Genomic DNA, 20825 nt, shown 5'->3' on the forward strand with positions numbered 1-20825 from the left:
TATGGTCCGCTTCCAGCAAGTGTCACTAGTCCAGATGCAGGTTTTGCAATTACCCTGAGCCTGAAATCACGAATAAGACCGTTAGGAGGGGGCCAGGAGGGTGTCCAGGCGTAGCCCCTCCGACGCTCAAGTCAGTGACTGAGGATATATGGGGGGAGCAGCTAAGGGTGCTGCTGAAAACAATATCTTGAAATCATAATCATACGCTCAAACCTGATATTTATAGGAGACTACATGGGCTTGTTATGAGCCATTTACCTGCGGGCCTTAGATATGGGCCGGGAGTTTGGGCCGGATCTTGATGGGTTCATCCCTGGGGTATCACCAGTCTCCCCCTCCCGAGTCGAACTGAATCGTAGGTTCAAAGTTCGATTAGTTGTGCTGTCCTCGGGTCACCGGTTACGAGTTGTGTATTTTCTTCCAGCCGTTTGTCAGTCTCCAAAAATTTGGAAACAAATCAAATCGTAATCTTGCTTTCATTCTCACTTCACCCATACAGAATTTTTTCTTCAATTCACACACGCTCCACCATTGCAGCGCACCTTGCCTACACATATTCAATCGCCTCCAGGCATCCAGCGCCGCGCCGCCTGTGCGCTAGCCCCAACGTCGCCTGCACGCTCGCCCGGAGCGCCCACCTGCCCCTCTCCAGCGCGCCTTGCCCTCGCGCGCGCTCACCAACTTCTAGCCGTGCCGCCTGCCACACGCTCGCCGGGAGCTTCGAGCTCGCCTGGCGCCATGCTCGCCCATCGCCTCGTGCCACGCTCGCCCGAGCCCCGCAGCACGCCCCGTGCCACGCTCGCCCGAGCCCCGCAGCACGCCCCGACAGCACGCTCGCCCAGCCCCCCAGCACGCTCGCCCGGCCCCTCAGCACGCTCGCCCAGCCCCGTGCCACGCTCGCCCGAGCTCCGCAGAACGCCCCGACAGCACGCTCACCCAGCCCCTCAGCACGCTCGCCCAAGCCCCGCAGCCCGCTCGCCCGGCCCCTCAGCACGCTCGCCCAGCCCCGTGCCACGCTCGCCTGAGCTGCGCAGAACGCCCCGACAGCACGCTCGCCCAGCCCCTCAGCACGCTCGCCCAAGCCCCGCAGCCCGCTCGAGCGCCCCGACAGCCACGCTCGCCCAACGCCAGCCCAAGCACGCCCACTCGCCCCTCGACAGCCCAAGCTCGCCTCTCGCACACCCAACCCACACTCTTGCCTAGCACAGCGCCTCGCGATCTCCCTTTGTCCGCATCTCTTGGTTTCTGAAAAAATTATGGGGGCGTTGCCCCCACACCCCCACGACCTGACCGGGCAGGTCGATCCCCGCTGCGGCAAACATCTTTCGTTATCGACAAACCAAATAAATTTTTCTCCTCCCAAACTCTGCTCCTCTACTAGGCGATGCCTTAGTAGGAAAAATAAAATTTAATTTCTCTCAAACTCTGCTCCTCTGCTAGGCGATGCCCTTAGTAGGAAAATTTAATTCTCCTCCTCCACTCTGCTCCTCTGCTAGGCGACGCCATAGCAGGAAAATAACATTTTTCTCCTCCCAAACTCTACTCTTCTGCTAGACGATGCCTTAGCAGGAAAATAAAAATTCACCATCCCCACACTCTAACTCATCTGCTAGGTCGGGCCTTAGCAGGAAAATAAAAATTCACCACCCCCACCCTCTAACTCCTCTGCTAAGCCAGGCCTTAGCAGGAAAATAAAAATTCAACACCTCCACACTCTAATTCCTCTGCTAGGTCGGGCCTTAAGAGGAAAATAAAATCCACCACCCCCACCCTCTAACTCATCTACTAGGGGATGTCTTAGGAGGAAAATTAAAATTGACCACCCTCACCCTCTAACTCCTCTGCTATGCCGGGCCTTCTTAGCAGGAAAATAAAAATTCATCACCCCCACTCTCTAACTCCTCTGCTATGCCGGGCCTTAGCAGGAAAATAAAAATTCAACATTTCCACCCTCTAACTCCTCTGCTAGGTCGGGCCTTAGCAGGAGAATAAAAATTTTCTTCTACACGCTGCTCCTCTACTAGGCGATGCCTTAGTAGGAAAATAAAATTTTTCTTCTACACGCTGCTTCTCTAATAGGCGATGCCTTAGTTGGAAAATAAAATTTCTCTTCCACCCCAACTCTGCTCCTCTGCTAGGCGATGCCTTAGCAGGAAAATAAAATTTCTCTTCCACCCCAACTCTGCTCCTCTGCTAGGCGATGCCTGAGCAGGAAAATAAAATCTTTCTTCCACTCCAACTCTGCTCCTCTGCTAGGCGATGCCTTAGCAGGAAAATAAAATTTTTGCTCCTCCCCCCCTCTGCTCCTTTGCTAAACGATGCCTTAGCAGGAAAATAAAATTTTTCTCCTCCCCAACTCTGCTCCTCTGCTAGACGATGCCTTAGCAGGAAAATAAAATTTTTCTCCTCCCCAACTCTGCTAGGCGATGCCTTAGCAGGAAAATAAAATTTATTCATCCTCACAATACAACAACATCCATAAACTTAATATAAGAACTTGGCTTTATTAAATTTCAACTGATAACTTAAGACAAGTTCAGAAATGAAATACAGCAAAATTCAAGTCAAGATTAATATTCTCTAAGATGATAAGTGCTCCCGGGCCTCTTTAGAGCATTACCCTGCGCATTCTCCAACTTTCTTCTCTGCTCTTCTTGTATCTCCACAGGACAAAGTTACCCACTTAGAAGCTTCTGCGAATGACTCTACAACTGTAAGACTGAGCTCAAGCTTCCATGCGAATGCTCGCGACCTCTCTTTTCTTCTTCCTTCACGATTCTTTCATAACAACGACGTGCGACTTTTTGGTTCCCGCACAAGACTCTAACTCATTTTCTCACAAGAAACTTAAGCTTCTGATGATAAGTGGAAGCTACGACTCTAAAATCCTTAGGCTGGCTGCCCCAGGATTCCTTTATACGATGAGGAAGTATTCACTACGGTAAATGTTATCATCTTTGTCACCCGCCGAGAGTCACGTCCCAAAGATAGGGGAAGAGTAATCTGACCCAGCGACGGGATGACATGTCCTGCAAACCCATACAGCGAGGTGGAGACCGGCTCAAACTCAAATTCTTCCACCTTTATTTGATCCAACGTGCTCTTGAACAAGACGTTCACGGAGCTTCCATTATCAATAAATATCCTTGCCACATCATAATTGGCAATGGTGGCCGTCACTACCAAGGCATCGTTATGTGGAGTCACAACGCCTCGGAGGTCTTCCGGCCCAAAGCTGATGACGGGTTCTTGTGGTAAGTCTGCACCACTATATATCTCAAAGTTCTCCAATCTTCTCCCATGTGCTTTCCGAGCTCGCCCATAGCCTCCATCGGTAGCACCGCCCGAGATCATATGAATCATTCCTCTCGTAGGGTGATTATCCTCATTCGTTCCCCTCGTCGGTTCGACGGGCTCCTGAAGGACATCTTGACCTCGACCTTCTCCTCTCTGCTCCCCAACCCCCTGATTTATCCATGGAGGGCCTTGACCACGTCTAGGGGACGGGTGAGACCTCGCTCGACTCCCGGATGCGGATCCTTCTCGTCTGTCCCGCGAAGGAAATCTAGCACTGCACTCAACCCTTCGTGACTTCTCCCACCTCCTCGCGGGCTCCCTCACCTCCATCACCTCGTCACGACTCCTATCCAGGGGAACATGTGATGAGAATTGTCCTCTACTTCTAGTTCTGTCTTCCTCTCTTTCCCCCGCACCCCTCTTCTTTCCTCCTTTCTCCACTCCCTCAACTCTACTTCCTCCGTGCCGGTTCTCCATCTTTCTGTACCGTTGGGCATCTTTCAAGTTTACATATTTCTCAGCTCGAGCCAACAGTTCATCATAGCTTGACGGGGGCTTCTTGACCAGCGACTTGAAAAACTCCCCTCCCCTCAATCCTTGTGTGAAGGCACTTATCATGATGTCAGGAGTAGCCGCTGGTATTTCCAGCGCTGCACTGTTGAAACGCTGGACAAATTCTCGTAAAGTTTCATTCTCTTGCTGTTTCATCACGAACAGGCTCAAATAATTTTTCTGGTGCCTCTTGCTGCTAGCAAATCGGTGCAAGATGGCAGCTGAGAAGTCCTCAAAAGAACGTATAGAGTTGGGCTGCAAAGTGTTAAACCACTGCTGGGCTGACGTCACCAACGTGCCCAGAAAAACCCACACCTGACTCCATCTGAATATTGGTGCAACAGAGCCGCATTCTCAAATCTCCCCAAATGCTCTTCGGGGTCGGTATGTCCATCATATTCTCCAACATTCGGTTGTAGGAAACTCGGGGGAAGTCCTTCTTTCAGAATGACAAGCGAAAAAGGACTTCCTTTCTTGGGGGCCGGCGCTCTACTTCCCACCTGTTGTCTCAACATCCGTATTTCCTTCCACATCTCTCCAATCTCTGCATTCCCTTCGCTTGGGAGGGGCTGGGTCTCTTCAATTCTGCTCTGCTGGCCCTCAACATTTTCCTCTCGCTCCTGGCGAGTGGCCTGCTCTTCAATGAACACAGCTTCTTGGTTCCTCTTCATAGCCTCATCCACTGTCCGAGTGATAAATTGACCCAACTGCTCCAGGGTCAAGTTCCCCACATTTTCATTAGGAGGGGGTTGCTCGACCCTGGTCTCTTGACGAGGTTGTTTAGTTCTTGTCTCCTGATGGGGTTGTTCCTGCCTCGCCTCAGCATGAGACTGTTCGGGTCCCCTCTGAGGACGCGATGACGCTGAGTTAACTCTTCTACTCCCTCTCCTCCCTACCATCTCTACGTCTCAACTCAAATATTCCCACAGACGGCGCCAAGTGATACTCACGGAAAATTTAGGATCCGCTTCCAGCAAGTGTCACTAGTCCAGACGCAGGTTTTGTAATTACCCTGAGCCTGAAATCACGAATAAGACCGTTAGGAGGAGGCCAGGAGGGTGTCCAGGCGTAGCCCCTCCGACGCTCAAGTCAGTGACTGAGGATATATGGGGGGAGCAGCTAAGGGTGCTGCTGAAAACAATATCTTGGAATCATAATCATACGCTCAAACCTGATATTTATAGGAGAATACCTGGGCTTGTTACGAGCCATTCACCTGCGGGCCTTAGATATGGGCGGGGAGTTTGGGCCGGATCTTGATGGGTTCATCCCTGAGGTATCAGTTTTCATGGCTAGACTTTAACTTTTACCTATATCATACCCTATTTAACATAGAGATATAGTAATTTTGCCAGAATATCAAGAAAGTAGACTTCTAATTTTTTTTATTATTATTACAAAATGGAGTGGGTGGTTTTTGTATCACCTGGATTCAAGCTCCGACCTCTTCTATTTTTAACCAGAAAGATCGTGGCAGTAATTATATTTCTAATTTGGTTCCCTTTCAATCACATTTTCAATCAAGAACCTTCTTTTAAAATTTTTTTGACTTTCAATAACAGCTGCAATATAAAGCCAAATGATGCCCTCCACTTTGCGAGTATAATTTAGAAAATTAGTGCTCCACTGATCGTGACTCCTATGTTTTGAATAAGTGGAACCAAACTCGAAAGTGACCAGGATTAACATTAAAAAAAAAAAAACTTATCTATTAAGGGCTGCAAATCGAAAAATGGTGAGACAATTTTTTGTTCATATTAAGGTGTGGTGACCAATGATATTTTATGGGCCATTAGTTTTGAAGACGTTGATGGATTTGTTTGAATACAAATTGGTTCATTTTGATGGTAAACTGTTGTGGTCAATAACAAGAAACGCGTGGTTGGTGTGGTGATCAAATATTTTTTCTGATATTACAAATTTTTTTTTTTGAAACGAGTCATCTATGTTCATATTTACAATAAAATGTAATATTTTTTATGATCGACCCAAATAGAATATATGTATCACAAAATTGATTAGTGAAACTGTCTCATAAAATTGAACAATGAGTTTATCTCACGTAAGTTTTTGTGTTCTTCTTTATTTATTTTGAGCTGAAGAAAAATTTATTATAATTAGATTTGCAATTTGAGATCTATATTTCAATATATATATTTTTAGTACTTCAAAGATTGAAGTAAGGGCTTAAAAATGATTGGCCCGACTGCATAAATGACACAATTGAGTTCTTATGAAGGCTCATATGTTGGTTGTCGAGACAATGATTTGGGCTTTTGCTGGACGGATTCTCATACGGCCCTGGTTGAGGCAAAAGGAGACGTCCATTAACAATTGATGTATTTAGCGTCAACTTAATTTTGCGACCTTATTATATGTAAGAAGAAAACAGCCTTGTATTAGAAAGTGTACATTTATAATATATATATATATAAAAGAAATAATTTGTATGTGTAAATAGATTATGAAAATGAGATTTTCTTTTTTATGGAAAAAATGGATTGAGAAACTAAATTAGAAGCTGAGAAGAAAAGAATTTTTGGCCTCTCACTTCTATTACTTTTCAATTACTAGTTTTTGGGGTTTTTTTTTTTTTTTTAAAAAAATCGAATACCTCGTGATCTCATTAGAAAAGGGAAAAAAAATTGTATTCAAATTAGAGATGTGAAAATAGGCTAAATCCGCCCTACACCGTACAACCATATAAAATGGATGCGTTTTAACTAGCAAAAATGGTGGATTAGATCGTCTTTCCCGGCCTATTGGTCTAATGGTGGTTCCTGGAAACCCGGCCCCAACCCGCCACATTACCTACAAGCTCGGTAAGGTCCGCGAGCCCGGTAACATGTTTTAACATGTCTAAAGTGATATTTGGCTGTTTTTGGTGATGTTCTGAGTCGACTCTGTGGTTTTTATGATCTGTTGAGTACTTGATAAGTTCTAATTTCTGCTTAGTTCTGGCCAGTACGGTTATAGGTTGTTTGACTTTGATTTTTGTTTTAATGACTGTAATTGGAGTATATTTTGTTATAAACTGATGCTTGAGTTTTTCGGGATGTCCTACTTACGGAGAGGTCATGTCGAAATTTTTTCTAGGCTCTGAGGTCCATTTTAAAGTATTTTAAACATTTTTTCCACTGCTGCTTTAAATCAAATAATTATTGCTTGATAATAATTGTCATTAGAGTAAATGAGCCTAAGTGGCTTGGTTGGAAGAAATTTAAATGGCTTGATTTGGGGCCGCTTTACTTATAAAAAAATAATTTATTGACTTGGGTACTTTGATTCTCATAACAAAATATAAAAAAGAATAGAATCGATTCCATGCTAAAATATAATTACGAAAAATAAGTCTAAATCTTAGGCTTTAGACATATAATTCACATCATATAAATAATGAATTGCAGATGAGAATTGCAAGCCTCGCTGTCATACAAATTAGTTGATTAATTAGAGACAAAAATTTGATCTCCCATGTGAGGATGATTTCTTACCAAAAGACTCGTTAGCACATTATTTTTTTTTGGAAAAAAATAAAAAAGAATAATTAATTGTGGTCAATTAAGTTGTCTCATCGATTCCTGGTTGTTCCTCCGATTCGAGCTTGTCTCGGAGCTAGGGCACACGCACGTTACACATTCATTAAAATTAAAATCATTTATCTACTAAAAGAAAAAAAAAAGATAATTAACTAATTAAGCTTCTCCTTTCATTATATGGATATATTATTAGAAGGTGACTAGTCGAGCGCGTTTGATGATAACTCGTACTGTTTTGTATATAGTATGAGATGATCGAATGGTGTGAATGTGCAATCAAATTACTCTCTTATCAACCGTACCAAGCTTACATAACAATTATGTATCAAATTAATTATCGCGAAATAAAATTATAATACAGGCAAATCAAACGAAGGTTGCATTATATTTTTAATGTTCAACCCCCTTGTAATTAATTAAAGGGTGATTTGGTGACTAACATATTTGGTCACCCCTAAAAAAATGCGAATTCAATACAAACGAGGAGTAAAGGAGGACTTTAATTGTTTGATCCATGGAGTCGTGACTGAAGGGATATAAACAGAGAACTTACGGCCACTGGAATATTTATCCAAACAGAAAGGAGATCGAAATGTCCATAATTTCAGCGTATATACGATATGTGTATGGTTGGTGAGTGATTGAAGCTGCCAGATGACCTGATCTCCATAAAAAAAAAGTCCCAAATCTTCTTGAAACTCAAAGCTTAATTTTAATAATTGGCTCTAGATATATATATATGTGGATGACATGGTTTTTAAAGCTAAATCTCGATAAACGTTGTTATTTGATATTCCACTCATAAGTTTTTGTCCGATCAAAATATCAAAAATATATATAATTTTCATATTTCGAACCTTAATTAAAATTCGTATGCACTGAAGTATTTGGAACGATGTGTCACATGGGCTATGTCCTTGGTCAAGAAAAATTGCAGGGATCTTTTATAAGAACTGATCAAACATGCTGTCTTCTAACATGTTTTCGATATTGTATGTGCATGATCAAGATTGTATTTGAGAAGAGTATACGTAATGGTATTTTAAATCTGGATGGATCTTAGTAATAAACAAATACTTTTGCAATTTGGTGATGGTCCAAATCGAGCACATGAAGCATTAACATGATCACTTCGTCTTATTATTTAATCCTCTGGTTGATAAGTCCGATCCATCGTGTACTATAAAAATATTCGAACTTGTAATAGTTAAATTGTAGACCAAAAAGCTCAGCCCCTACACGCTCCAGATTAAGATTGCGATTTGATTTGTTTCCAAATCTTGGGAGACTGGAGAACGGCAGGAAAAATGCAAGGCCTCACCCTTGCGATCCCCGTAATTTTCGCAGCGGCAAACATCGTTCGTTAACGACAAACGAAATAAATTTTTCTATTACGGTACGTCCTCGTCGCCGATAAACCAAGGACAACACAACTAATCGAACTTTGAACCTACGATTCAGTTCGACTCGGGAGGGGGAGACTGGTGATACCCCATGGATGGGCCTAGCCCAGATGGAAGACATGGATGGGCTCACTACTTTTGGCTCATCCCTAGCCCAAATGGAAGATAAGCCCATCAAGGGCCCAGGTATCCTCCTATAAATATCAGGTTTGATTGTTCAGTTAAGCTATTCACTATATTGTTTTCAGCAGCGCCCTTAGCTGGTCCCCCGATATATCCTCAGTCTCTGACTTGAGCGTCGGAGGGGCTACGCCAGGACACCCTCCTGGCCCCCTCCTAACGGTCTTATTTGTGATTTCAGGTCCATGGTAATTTTGAAGCCCGTGTTTGGATTAATGACGCTTGCGTGGATCGGACCCTAAATTTCCCGTGAGCATCAAAATGGATCAAAGTTCAAAATATAAAAAGTTAATGGTCCTTCAAAATTATTTTTCAGACGATTAATAAAGTGATTGATTGGTAGTTTTACAGAAAATGAAACACATTTGAAAATATAGAATTGGTGAAATTGTGGAGAAAACAATCTGTCTTTAGGTTTATGTTTGGCATTTTGTTCTTGTTAACATGTTTGACAAAACAATGACTTGGATACAGACAACGCTGGCATAGTTGACACGAAGGACCACTATATTTAGTGGCTGAGCTTTAATTATTTCTTTTTATAATATAATTTGATGAATGGATCACATGGTTGTATTTGTTATTTCACAAAAACTACTGTTTCTCATTTCAATTTAGAATTTTACAAAATCGATTTTCTATATGATCGAAGTCATAAAAAATTATAACAAAAATATTATTTTTCACATCAGTTATATATCAAGTAAATCCATTTCACACATATAACTCTGTGATCGTCTCAAAAAAACCTAATTTTTGTCATTTAACATGAAAGATTTGAAACTTTATGTGATTATGATTGGTGGCGGTAGTTGTAAATAAATATAGGTGTCCCTCCTGACGGGTAAGCTTCTCAATTCAAATAAGGATGTCATATTTAATAACATAGTAATATAGATAATAAACACCGCCACCAACCATAATCACATGAAGTTTCAAATCTTTCGTGTTAAATGACAAAAAGTAGGTTTCTTTGAGAGGATCACAGAGTTATACGTGTGAAATGGATTGACTTGATATATAACTAGCGTTTCGCAAATTTGACTCTATAAGATTTACAGCTCCGCAAGGTTTCCATCCGATATATCATCTATTCTATTTTATTAAGGATGAGTATGTGATAGTAACCACCTAGGAAGGACACCAAATTTTTCTTCCAACTTTACCCTTATATGATAATAATATTACACTTTTGTTTATTTGTTTTTTTTAAATTTCAACACACACTTTTATTTTTATTTTTTTATTTCAACGATTCAAATATCGATTTAGTCCCTCCATAATTTGTCAAATTTCACTTTAGTCCATCGATGATGATAAAAAAAATTGTACACACACGTATCGCGTGTGCAGATTAACTAGTATTCAGAAAAACTGAGCTAAGAAAAGGAGGCATTTAAATCTTAGAATAATAATAAATGTAAAGTACATTTGGAACTTTTACAAAACATAAAAAAAATTAATAAAGATAATTAATGATAATATTTTTTGTTATTAAATATTATTAATATAAATTTTGAAAATAGTTTTATTGATTAATTAATTTTTAAATTTTTTATTTAATATTTTAAAAAATACATAAAAAATAAATTTGACAGGTCCACATATCCGACTCGAATTAGATCTGCTTGATTCAAGGGGCAGGGCTGATACAATGGTAAGCAGATCGAGTCTTGGATTTTGCCAAATCCGCATCCAACTTGACGGTTAATGAGATCCTACCTATGTGGGCACTACCCTCACTTCAATTCAACGGGTAAGATCTTACCACAGATACCATTTCAAAAAAAAAAAAGTGGGTCCTATATATAAATGGGTAAATCTTGGCCATCCATCCTATCATAGGGGCAATGCCCACATGGGTAGGATGAAATAAACACAACTTGACCATTGTCATTCCTAACTTTGGTTATTTTTCAGTCATAGTTGTGCTTCGAAGCCCAAAAATAAGCAGGCCCCAAATGGCCCATCAGCGGGATGGTTTTTATTTAAGGCCAGACCATATAAATGTCTTGATTATTCAAAGGGTATTTTTTGGGTTATGGGCTGTTAGGTCCCAGATAACTGGGTACCATGTAACCAAAACACAGCCCAGGAAGAAGGGTAAATTTGTAATTGAAGGACGCCACCAAATACCAATTACGAAATATATCGATTTGCTGACGTATGGTTTCTTAGCTACCGCTGGCCTCCGCCATAAATTCCTCTCCGGTCGCCGTTTGACCTAACAACTTTAAAGGAAAAATTCCGAAGTTATTAGTAATTCTTCAGAAACTATTTGGAATCTCATATCAATCGAGTCGCGTTTGGTTTGTTTTTAACTAGTTGGGGGGAGAGAGAGTATCTGGAATTATTCTGACCGGAGATGGCGGTGTTGTTGGAGGACATAGTGAAGTCTGTGGAGGAGTTATTGAAGCTGATCAGTAAGAAGAGCCAGGAACAGTCCTACGTAGACCCCAATCTCGACCCTGTTCTCCTTGTGCCCGGTATAGCCGGTTCGATTCTCAACTCCGTGAATGAAAAGACCGGCAAAAAAGAGAGGATCTGGGTCCGGATTCTGGCGGCCGATCACGAATTCCGGGAGAAGCTTTGGTCTAAATTTGATCCTGCCACAGGTCCACTTTTTTAATAACGTGCTCATGTTGCAGCAGCGCTCTAATATTTATTGCGTTCAATGCAATGTATCTGCTTGATTGTTGTCTTTTTATTATCTAGTTTTTTTTCCCTATTCTTTGCTTGTTTTAATCTTAACAGTTTTACGTTCAACTGGCCGTGATTGCTTGGTTTTTGTTGGTATTCTTGCTATGGCTAGATAAATCATTTCTATGGTCGGAACTTTTGACCCTCGTGTTTTTATTTCACCCAGTTTATTAAAGTTTTAAGAACATTGACTATCTGTGATGTCGATAAAAATAGTGACACTTCTCTGAAGGTCGGGATCAACTAGGGAGGTCAGTTCTGACTTAAGAATAGCCTGAAATCCGGCATATCCCCTCAGAACCTGGTATTTAGTAAACTTGGTATTTGTCGGAGAAGAGCTACATGTCAGGAGAGTTCTTTCTAATTAGAATTCCCTCTTGTAGGAATCTAGATATTCAGAGTCTTCCATAAGATTGAATCATATATTTGTTATATTCCTTCCTTAGATAGGAGGCTTGGGCGCCATGCTATTGGGCTCCCTGACAGAAGAGTTCGGTTGATGTGAACTGTGAAGGAGCTTTTCTTGGACCGATCCGAGAGCTCAGCTCAGAAGGTCGGCCATTGATAAGAAATTTCTAGGGTGCGACCCTGTCGTTAGATTTAGGTCGGCTGGCAGGTCAGCCCGATGACCCCTAATGGGCCTTAAAATAGATATTTGGGAGGTTGGCCGAACATCCTTGGGATGAACTCACGGTTGACCACCCGGTCTAGGCCTGATTGTTGATGTACCGACCTTTCTGGGTTCTTGGATCTAGACAATTGGGAGTGGGCCAAGCTCTCTGGATTGATCTTATTTTATGGGGTGTCAACTTGGATATACAGTTGTGAGCCAAAGGTTAAAAAACAAGATGTTAATTCAAACTTACTTGTGCACGTAGTAAACTGTCTCTGTATCTAATTGAGTGTATTTAATCTCTTCTTACTGTAATGAAAAATTCCCAAATGTACGGAACTCAATTTTTCTGAGACCCAATGGTTTAAAATTCCTGAAACAACATTATGGACGTGGTATTCAAGTTCGTTGGCCCATTTAATTTGAGCCCAAACAGTTGTATGCTAAATTTCTTCAAAGAGATGAGATTTATCCAAAAAGGTAACTGAGATTGGAAGTTAATTAACAATAAATCAGCCATTGGTTATGCTATTCACTACTGTAATTTGCTGTTTGCTAACTCAGATTAATTCTTGGCTGCCATGTAATCTGTTAACCTTGTGTGGGGCGTTTGATGGAATTTTCGAAAACATATTTTCCGGTCTGCATATATGATATACTTTTTTCGCAGCTTAATAAAGATGTGTTCTTTATTTACTACTTGGTCTTGGACTATTTTTGATTGCTAAGATAATACTTGATACAGGTAGAGCTATGACATTGGATCCTGACACCCATATCAAGGTTCCTGAAGACAGATATGGGCTGTATGCGATTGACACATTAGATCCCGATATGGTGAGTCCTGCCTTGACTTTGTTCATATGTAGATTCATATTTACATAAATTCTCCTATTTGAATATTGTACCAAGTTTCTGCAATTATCCAGTGAGTCCTGCCTTGACTTTGGTCATCCGGTAGATTCATATATACATAGATTCTCCTACTTAAGTATTGTACTAAATTTCTGCAGTCATTTGTTTTTCTCATACACGCTGATTGCATTTTCTATTTTGGTCCTGCATTCATTTTGCAGGTTATTGGTGGTGATTGTGTATATTATTTTCATGACATGATTGTTGAAATGCTCAAATGGGGCTACCAAGAGGGAACAACACTTTTTGGCTTTGGATATGATTTCCGCCAGAGCAATTGGTAACTACCTGATTTTTTGGATAAAGTTTTTGGACTAACAGTGAATTTCTTGTAATGTCGTGAAAATGTAGAATTTTTATCCATCTTACAGTCATTGTAGACTCAATGTTACAAAGTAAACTCCTTGGTTTCTCAGTAATTAAGATCCTTATAGCCATAGACATGCAATTCACTAGAGTTAACTGCTGCTCTGATTTTCTATTTTTTATGCAACTTTTGCTCAAACGTGTCACTGAAATGGTCAATTTACTAGGAAAATAAGTTAAAGATAAGTCTGGGACTCTGAATTTGGGATATACCTCATATACGAATTGGCTGATCGACCTATTTAGTGGTTGGTTGTGAATGGGTGGGCGATGTTTCTTTCACTACGGATTTAAGAACCTACCAGGTATGTTCCCCATTTTTTGTGGAGACATTATTTTTTTACTTCATTTCTCAGGAAAACCATGTAAATTTCATCTGAATTCCCCATCAGATATGCTCATTCTTTTACGGAACGATGAATTCTACCTCTTTGTAAATATGCTGAACATCTTCAATCATTTTGATACTTTGGCATAACTTTCTACATTCTGTTTCCGTTGTTCCAGGTTTCATGGAACTCTGGAGCGACTGGCAGCTAAACTCGAGTCTGTTTATACTGCATCTGGTGGAAGAAAAATAAACATAATAACTCATTCAATGGGTGGTCTTTTGATAAAATGTTTTATGAGCCTGTATGTTGATGTAATACCCCCACTCTTCTTGATCTGTTATAACGTTCTTCCATTTTGTTTACCGTTTTTTCCCCTCAAAAAGTTATCTCCTGTATTTGTTCTTTTGTTCTGTTATTTTCTTTGCGACGCTATCTCTGACTAAGATGTCTTCATTGTAGATCTTTGAGAAGTATGTGAAAAATTGGATCGCAATAGCTGCACCATTTCGAGGTATGTTTTCCCTTTAACCATGGCTTTGGGGCGTCACTGGGATAATGTTGTTTTCCGCGGTTTTGACTTGTATGCTAAGTACCTTTGTTGTGGGAGGGGATAGTTTTTAACTTTCAACAAGTTCGGAAATGCTCGACTATTTGTTTCCTTGCCATGTCAAATCCTACATATAACAAAAGAGGATTGTGTGTCCTTATAGTTTGTGTTTTTTTCTGATTTGGAATCTTTGAAAGTTCCGCATCTATGTGTCTTTTGTGTGGCAAAGGTGATGACAGCCATTGAATTTCTATATCGTTTTAAAGAGATCATAGTGTGTGTTGTCTAACTTTTCTACCGGTTTGGTCTACATAAGAACTTCTTGAAGCAATAATACATATTCATTTTAAATACTGAGCTTGATATTGGACCTCCCCATTAAAGTTTTCTGATAAAATGCCCTTTTTATATATTTTAACAGGTGCACCTGGATATATAGGCTCCGCATTATTGAATGGAACTTCATTTGTTCAAGGATGGGAACAGAATTTTTTTATTTCAAAATGGAGTATGCAGCAACTGGTATACTCTTCAGTTCTAACTCCATGAATTTCTGTTTGTTGAGTTTCCCCTCATCTTACTTTCAAGTTTCAACCCCTCCTGTGAGTCTGTCCATTTACATCGAGTAACAATTAGAAACCTCCTTGCCATGTCTAATACCTTTAAAATTAGAGGTGAAACAAATAATTTCAGTATGTTTAAGTCAGTCCCACTACTTGAAATACTGACGTGACTTTATTTTTACTCTGGAGTTTTTTTTGCCTCTGTGAATGAAAGGACTGCCTGAATTTGTTGTCATAATTATTAAGGTTTTTCTTCTTCTTTCCTCCTCTTCAGGTGATTAACTACTGTTGCTTTGTTTCAGCTGCTTGAATGCCCATCAATATATGAATTGATGGCCTGTTTAGATTTTAAATGGGAACACGTTCCACTTCTTCAAATATGGGGACAAAAATGTGATGGTGATGGAAATTCTACCGTGAAGCTGGAGTCTTTTCCTCCGGTAGAAGCTGCATCTGTTTTTATGGAAGCACTTTCTATCAACAAGGTGAGCTACAAATGTTATTTGATATATGCAAGGGACTGGAGGCATAGTGAATGTGTCTTCAGTCATAGGTAATGAATTCCTCTGTGTGATATATATCATGCAATCAATATTTGATCAATGACTTATGGAATTAATATAGAGCTTCAATTGATTGATAGTGTGTGTGTGATTACTTTTACCATTATTGATTACGTTTATCTAACTGCTACTTTGGCATTTTATATTCAGAGACTGCAGTATTTTTAATGTACTTTGAATATTAACGTGCAATGCACATGGGTGATTAATAATAAAAAACATAATCACAATATTTAAATAATATTTAAAATCGTTTGAATAAAATTTTGTTTATGAGCATTTATGAATCTAAATATATCAAAACACAATAGATAAAATACATCATGACTATAAATCATATATATTCACTTATTCATATGACATTTTTCAATATTATAATGATAGTTCTATCATATCGACAATATATTTTTCATTCAAATGTAATTCACAATGAAAAATAATAAAAATAAAAATAATATAATAGTGAATATTATCAAAACCAAAACCACAATGTACTTAAATGGAGTACACTTAGATACTCGATTGTCAAATGAAAATCCCTTAATTAACTAAATTATGATAATAATGTTAAAATAAAATCACTAGTCTTGTTATTAAGTTAAATATCAATTGTGATTTTGTTAACTTTTAACCCCTTGTAGATTTTGTTTAACTTTATTTGTTTGTTTGTTTTTAGAATACATATTATATATAGTTAATTTTATATTAGAATGAATCATTTGTAAACTAATATTGATTATTAATAATTTCATGTGAAATAAAATTTTAAAATAATATCACTCAAATATATGTGTAGTAAAACACATATATAAATAAAATAACACAAAAAATTTTATGAGATGATCTCACGAGTCAATTTTGTGAGATAAATATCTATTTGGGCCACTCATGAAAAGTTATTATTTTTTATGACGAAAGTATTACTTATTATTGTAAATATGACAAAGTTGATCCGTCGCACGGATAATTTTTAAAAAATACGTAATACTCAGTTAAAAATATCATATGTAAAAATTTTAATATCCAATAAATGCTAATAAATTATCACTATAATTCATATTTATTATAAGGATTATCTTGATTTAAAAATTATAAGGATTATTTCATAAATTTAATTCAAAAATATAAAGTAATTTAAGTATTACTTATTATTGTAAATATGACAAAGTTGATCCGTCGCACGGATAATTTTTTTGAGACAGTCTCACAAGAGACCTACTGATAAAATAATATGTAATACTCGGTTAAAAATATCATATGTAAAATTAATATCCAATAAATGCTAATAAATTATTTATAATCTTGATTTAAAAATTATAAGGATTATTTTATAAATTTAATTAAAAAATATAAAGTAGTATTCATTATTTTTAATTTTTCATTAATTTTTTTTTCTATGAATAAAGTTGAAATAAATTAAACTAATCAAATTAAATTACAATAAAATATTAGAAAAATTTGCAAAAATGCATATAGAATCCACACTCTCACTATCTATTTTTATTGGAAAAGTACCATAAAAAATGACATTCACACGTATAGAAAAACGTAAGCTTGATATATATATTGAGATAATAATTAAATATCACAATGTAAGATATTAAAAATAAAAGAAAGTATCATATTAAAGTCTTTTGTAATATTTGTCGTTAATTCAACCAAATAATGAAATAATGTTATTCTCATTTTCAACCTCAATCCCAATATATTTTTATCGAATAATTTATAACAATATTTGAAATTTTCATCTATTGGCTAAATTAATTTATTTGAGGAGAATTTCAAATTTTCTTTATTAATTTAGTTAAATTAACATAATATTAATCTGAGTTATACTCGATCACAAATCAAATGATCTCATCCGAAAGAAAATCAATATACTATCACACCCACACTTTACACCAACTATTTCATCATGACAAATTTCGAGTGGAGGTGGTAATAACAATCATTTACTCACATATACGCTTCGTTGAATTTCAATAATAATAATAATAATAATAATAATAATATATTTATTAGTAACTATTTATTAGAAACTATATATATTAAGAACTACTCATAAAAATTTCTATACAAAAATTCTTCATAAAATAGATATTTACCTTTTGTGAAATAGTCTGGTAAGTTTTAGCGTATTCAATTTTTATATTTAAATAGAGTTACGAAACCAACTATATAGGCGCTGAAATAAAATAAAATCTTAAAAAACTTAATGTACCAAACAAGGTAATGTAATAAAACTAAAATAAATATAGACTAACATATAATTCAGATAAGAACATTATATAGATTAACAGAAGCACAAAAACCGTTTAAGAAAAAGAAATAGATTCAAAACACTTATCGATGATAAATTAAACTAATTAAATCAAGAAAACCAACGTAGAGTCAAATAATTAAGTAAAAAAACTCATAAAAAGATGAAAATAGATACTTACTAAAATAAAATGAAACCCTAAAAGATCCAATGCATTAAAAAAATTAATGTAATAATAAAATAAATATAGACTAATATATAGTTTGCATGAGGGGAGTTCAAAATAACCAACGAATAAATCCTTAGAGATCGAGATGTAATCTTCAAATTTTGTGACGAGTGTCAAATATATTTTACTAATTAATTAACCAAACTCTGAAAAAACAAGAAGAAGCCGTGTAGAACGGGAAAAGTAGAATCAATGTATTCAATGAATATTACTGCTCATATATATATAATTCGGAAGAAGAGAGCACAAAATGACTATCAAAATAAATCTTTCGAGACTAATATACTCTCATAATTTTGTGAAAATGATAAGTATATTATATAGATTAACCGAACCGTAAAAAAAATTAAGAAAAAGAAATGGAAACAAAACACAAGCCATCGAATAAATTAAATTAATTAAATCAAAAAAACAAACATAACATCAAATAATTAAGTAAAAAATAAAAATAAATAATCACTAAAATAAAATGAAACCCTAAAAAATCCAACGTATTAAACAAATTAATGTAATAAAACTAAAATAAATACAAACTAATATATAGTTTAGATGAAGGGAGTTCAAAATAACCATAAAAATAAATAATCTTCAAAATTTTGTGAAAAGTGACAAATATATTTTACTAATTTACAATTAGAAGTGATATATTTATATGTAAGTAGATTAATTAACCGAACTCTGGGGAAAAAAAACAAGAGGAAGTCGTATAAAACCGCAAGAGGGGAAGTAGGAATAAATTCAATGTATTCAATGAATATTTTTTCTCATATATTAATAATTAGTCATTAGTTATTTAAGATAAAACAAAAGATTTAAAGTAACCCAATAAAAAACAACTTGCTAACCTAAATAAATAAATAGAATTGGAAGTGCTATATTTATATGTAAGTAAACTATTTAACCGAACTCTGGGAAAAAAACAAGAAGAAGCTATGTAGAACTGCAAGAGGGGAAGTAGGTGTAAGTAGATTAATTAACTGAACTTTGGGAAAAAAAAACAAGAAGCAGCCATGTAGAACCGCAAGAGGGGAAGTAGGAATAAATTCAAAGTATTCAATGAATATTAATCCACATATATTAATAATTAGTCATTAGTTATTTAAAATAAAACAATGAAATTACAAGTTAATCCATATAAAAAATAATTTGCTAAGCTAAATAAATAAATAGAGAAGGACAAAAACGTGGAAATTCATAATTGAAAGTGGTATATTTATATGCGAGTAGATTTGGTTTTCCATAATGGACTATTTTTCCGTGCAGATAAATTTCGAAGGTGCAGATATTTCTTTAACTTTTAACGTTGAGATTCTAAAATGGGCTAATAAGACGCGTGAACTTTGAGTTGTGCTGAGGTTCCTGGTCACATTAAGTTCTATAATATTTATGGCACAAATCATGAGACACCTCATAGTGTTTGGTACTTGAAACTTTCATTTTAATGCTTAATTTTTTTATGTCTTGAACATGATAGGATGTAATATTTTACCTTATGCTCACATATTTCATTATGTTGCAGTTATGGAAGTGAAGATGCCCCTGTCTCTGATCTGCGGCAATTACCAACTCTCCAGGTAAAACTCTCACAAGTTTTGTGACATACCAGGCACGAAGAGTTGGATATCTTTTATTTTATTTTTCAGTCTTCAATATCCTTGATTTAAACCCGCAATATCTATGCATGTGATGAATGGTGTGGAACACCCTTGTGAAGATATTGATTCTTAGAGATTCAGATACTCAAACATTTATGAAAAACCTGCAGGCAGAGTATATTAATGTTGATGGTGATGGAACTGTTCCAGTTGAATCAGCGAAGGTAAAAGTTTTTGCATGCAAGATTTGATTTTGAAACTACTGCATAATGGTGTAATTTGTAATGAATGATATTGAGCTAAGAACTGCTGTGAAACTGCATGCAGAATTTGCTCATCCATAGAGTTCAAAATTTTAACGATCCTTATACAGGAATTAATGCTTGTTATTTCCTCCTGTAGGCTGTAGAGATTTATTTTGACCTTTTCACGTGGTGGTTTATTCATTCATTGATTGTGCTCGACATTAACTGTTTGTCAATGTCGCTATAACTTCTTGTTGCCCGTGCTCCCTTTCTTACAGGCAGACGGTCTTCGGGCTGAAGCAAGAATTGGAGTCCATGGAGACCACCGAGGAATTATTTGTGACCGTCATGTGTTCAGAATTCTCAAACATTGGTTGAAAGCTGATCACGATCCCTTCTACAATCCAATTAATGATTATGTAATTCTACCTTCTGCTTTGGACATGGAATTCCACAAAATAAAAGGGTTGCAAGTTACTTCTCTCAAAGAGGAATGGGAAATTATCGGTGACAACCAAATCTTAAAGAAGAGTCGGGGGAGAGAAAGCCGTTGGTGGGTTCAGTCTGCGTCTCGCGTATGCAAGTTGATGAATCTTTGCAGGAAGAGGCTTGTGCCACCATTATAGTTCAAAACCAACAGGGTGGTAAAAAGCACGTAGAGCTCAAAGCTGTTTCCATCTCCACGGATGCGTGAAAACCTCATGCAAATCGATGCTCCTGTAATTATGTTTATGCAATTCATGTGCCGATTGTTTCTGTATATAAAAATACGTCGTATGCCATCATAACATGGTGTACAAGAATGGTATATAATGTAAATACGAAAGAGTAATAATGATCCGGCTTTCATTTACTGCTTACTTGACATTTCTGCACAGCCTTTATAATAACTATTAAAGAAAAACATTGTGCGTTCTGGTCTAGTC

At 37.2% G+C, this 20825-nt stretch overlaps 1 pseudogene; it reads left to right on the forward strand.

Moving 5' to 3' along the window:
• Positions 1–11132: 11132 nt before the first annotated feature.
• On the forward strand, positions 11133–20815 carry LOC142535083 (lecithin-cholesterol acyltransferase-like 4; annotated as a pseudogene).
• Positions 20816–20825: the final 10 nt, after the last annotated feature.

Source organism: Primulina tabacum, chromosome 2 (genome assembly GCF_025594145.1).
Source record: "Primulina tabacum isolate GXHZ01 chromosome 2, ASM2559414v2, whole genome shotgun sequence".
In the NCBI taxonomy this organism is placed as follows: domain Eukaryota; kingdom Viridiplantae; phylum Streptophyta; class Magnoliopsida; order Lamiales; family Gesneriaceae; genus Primulina; species Primulina tabacum.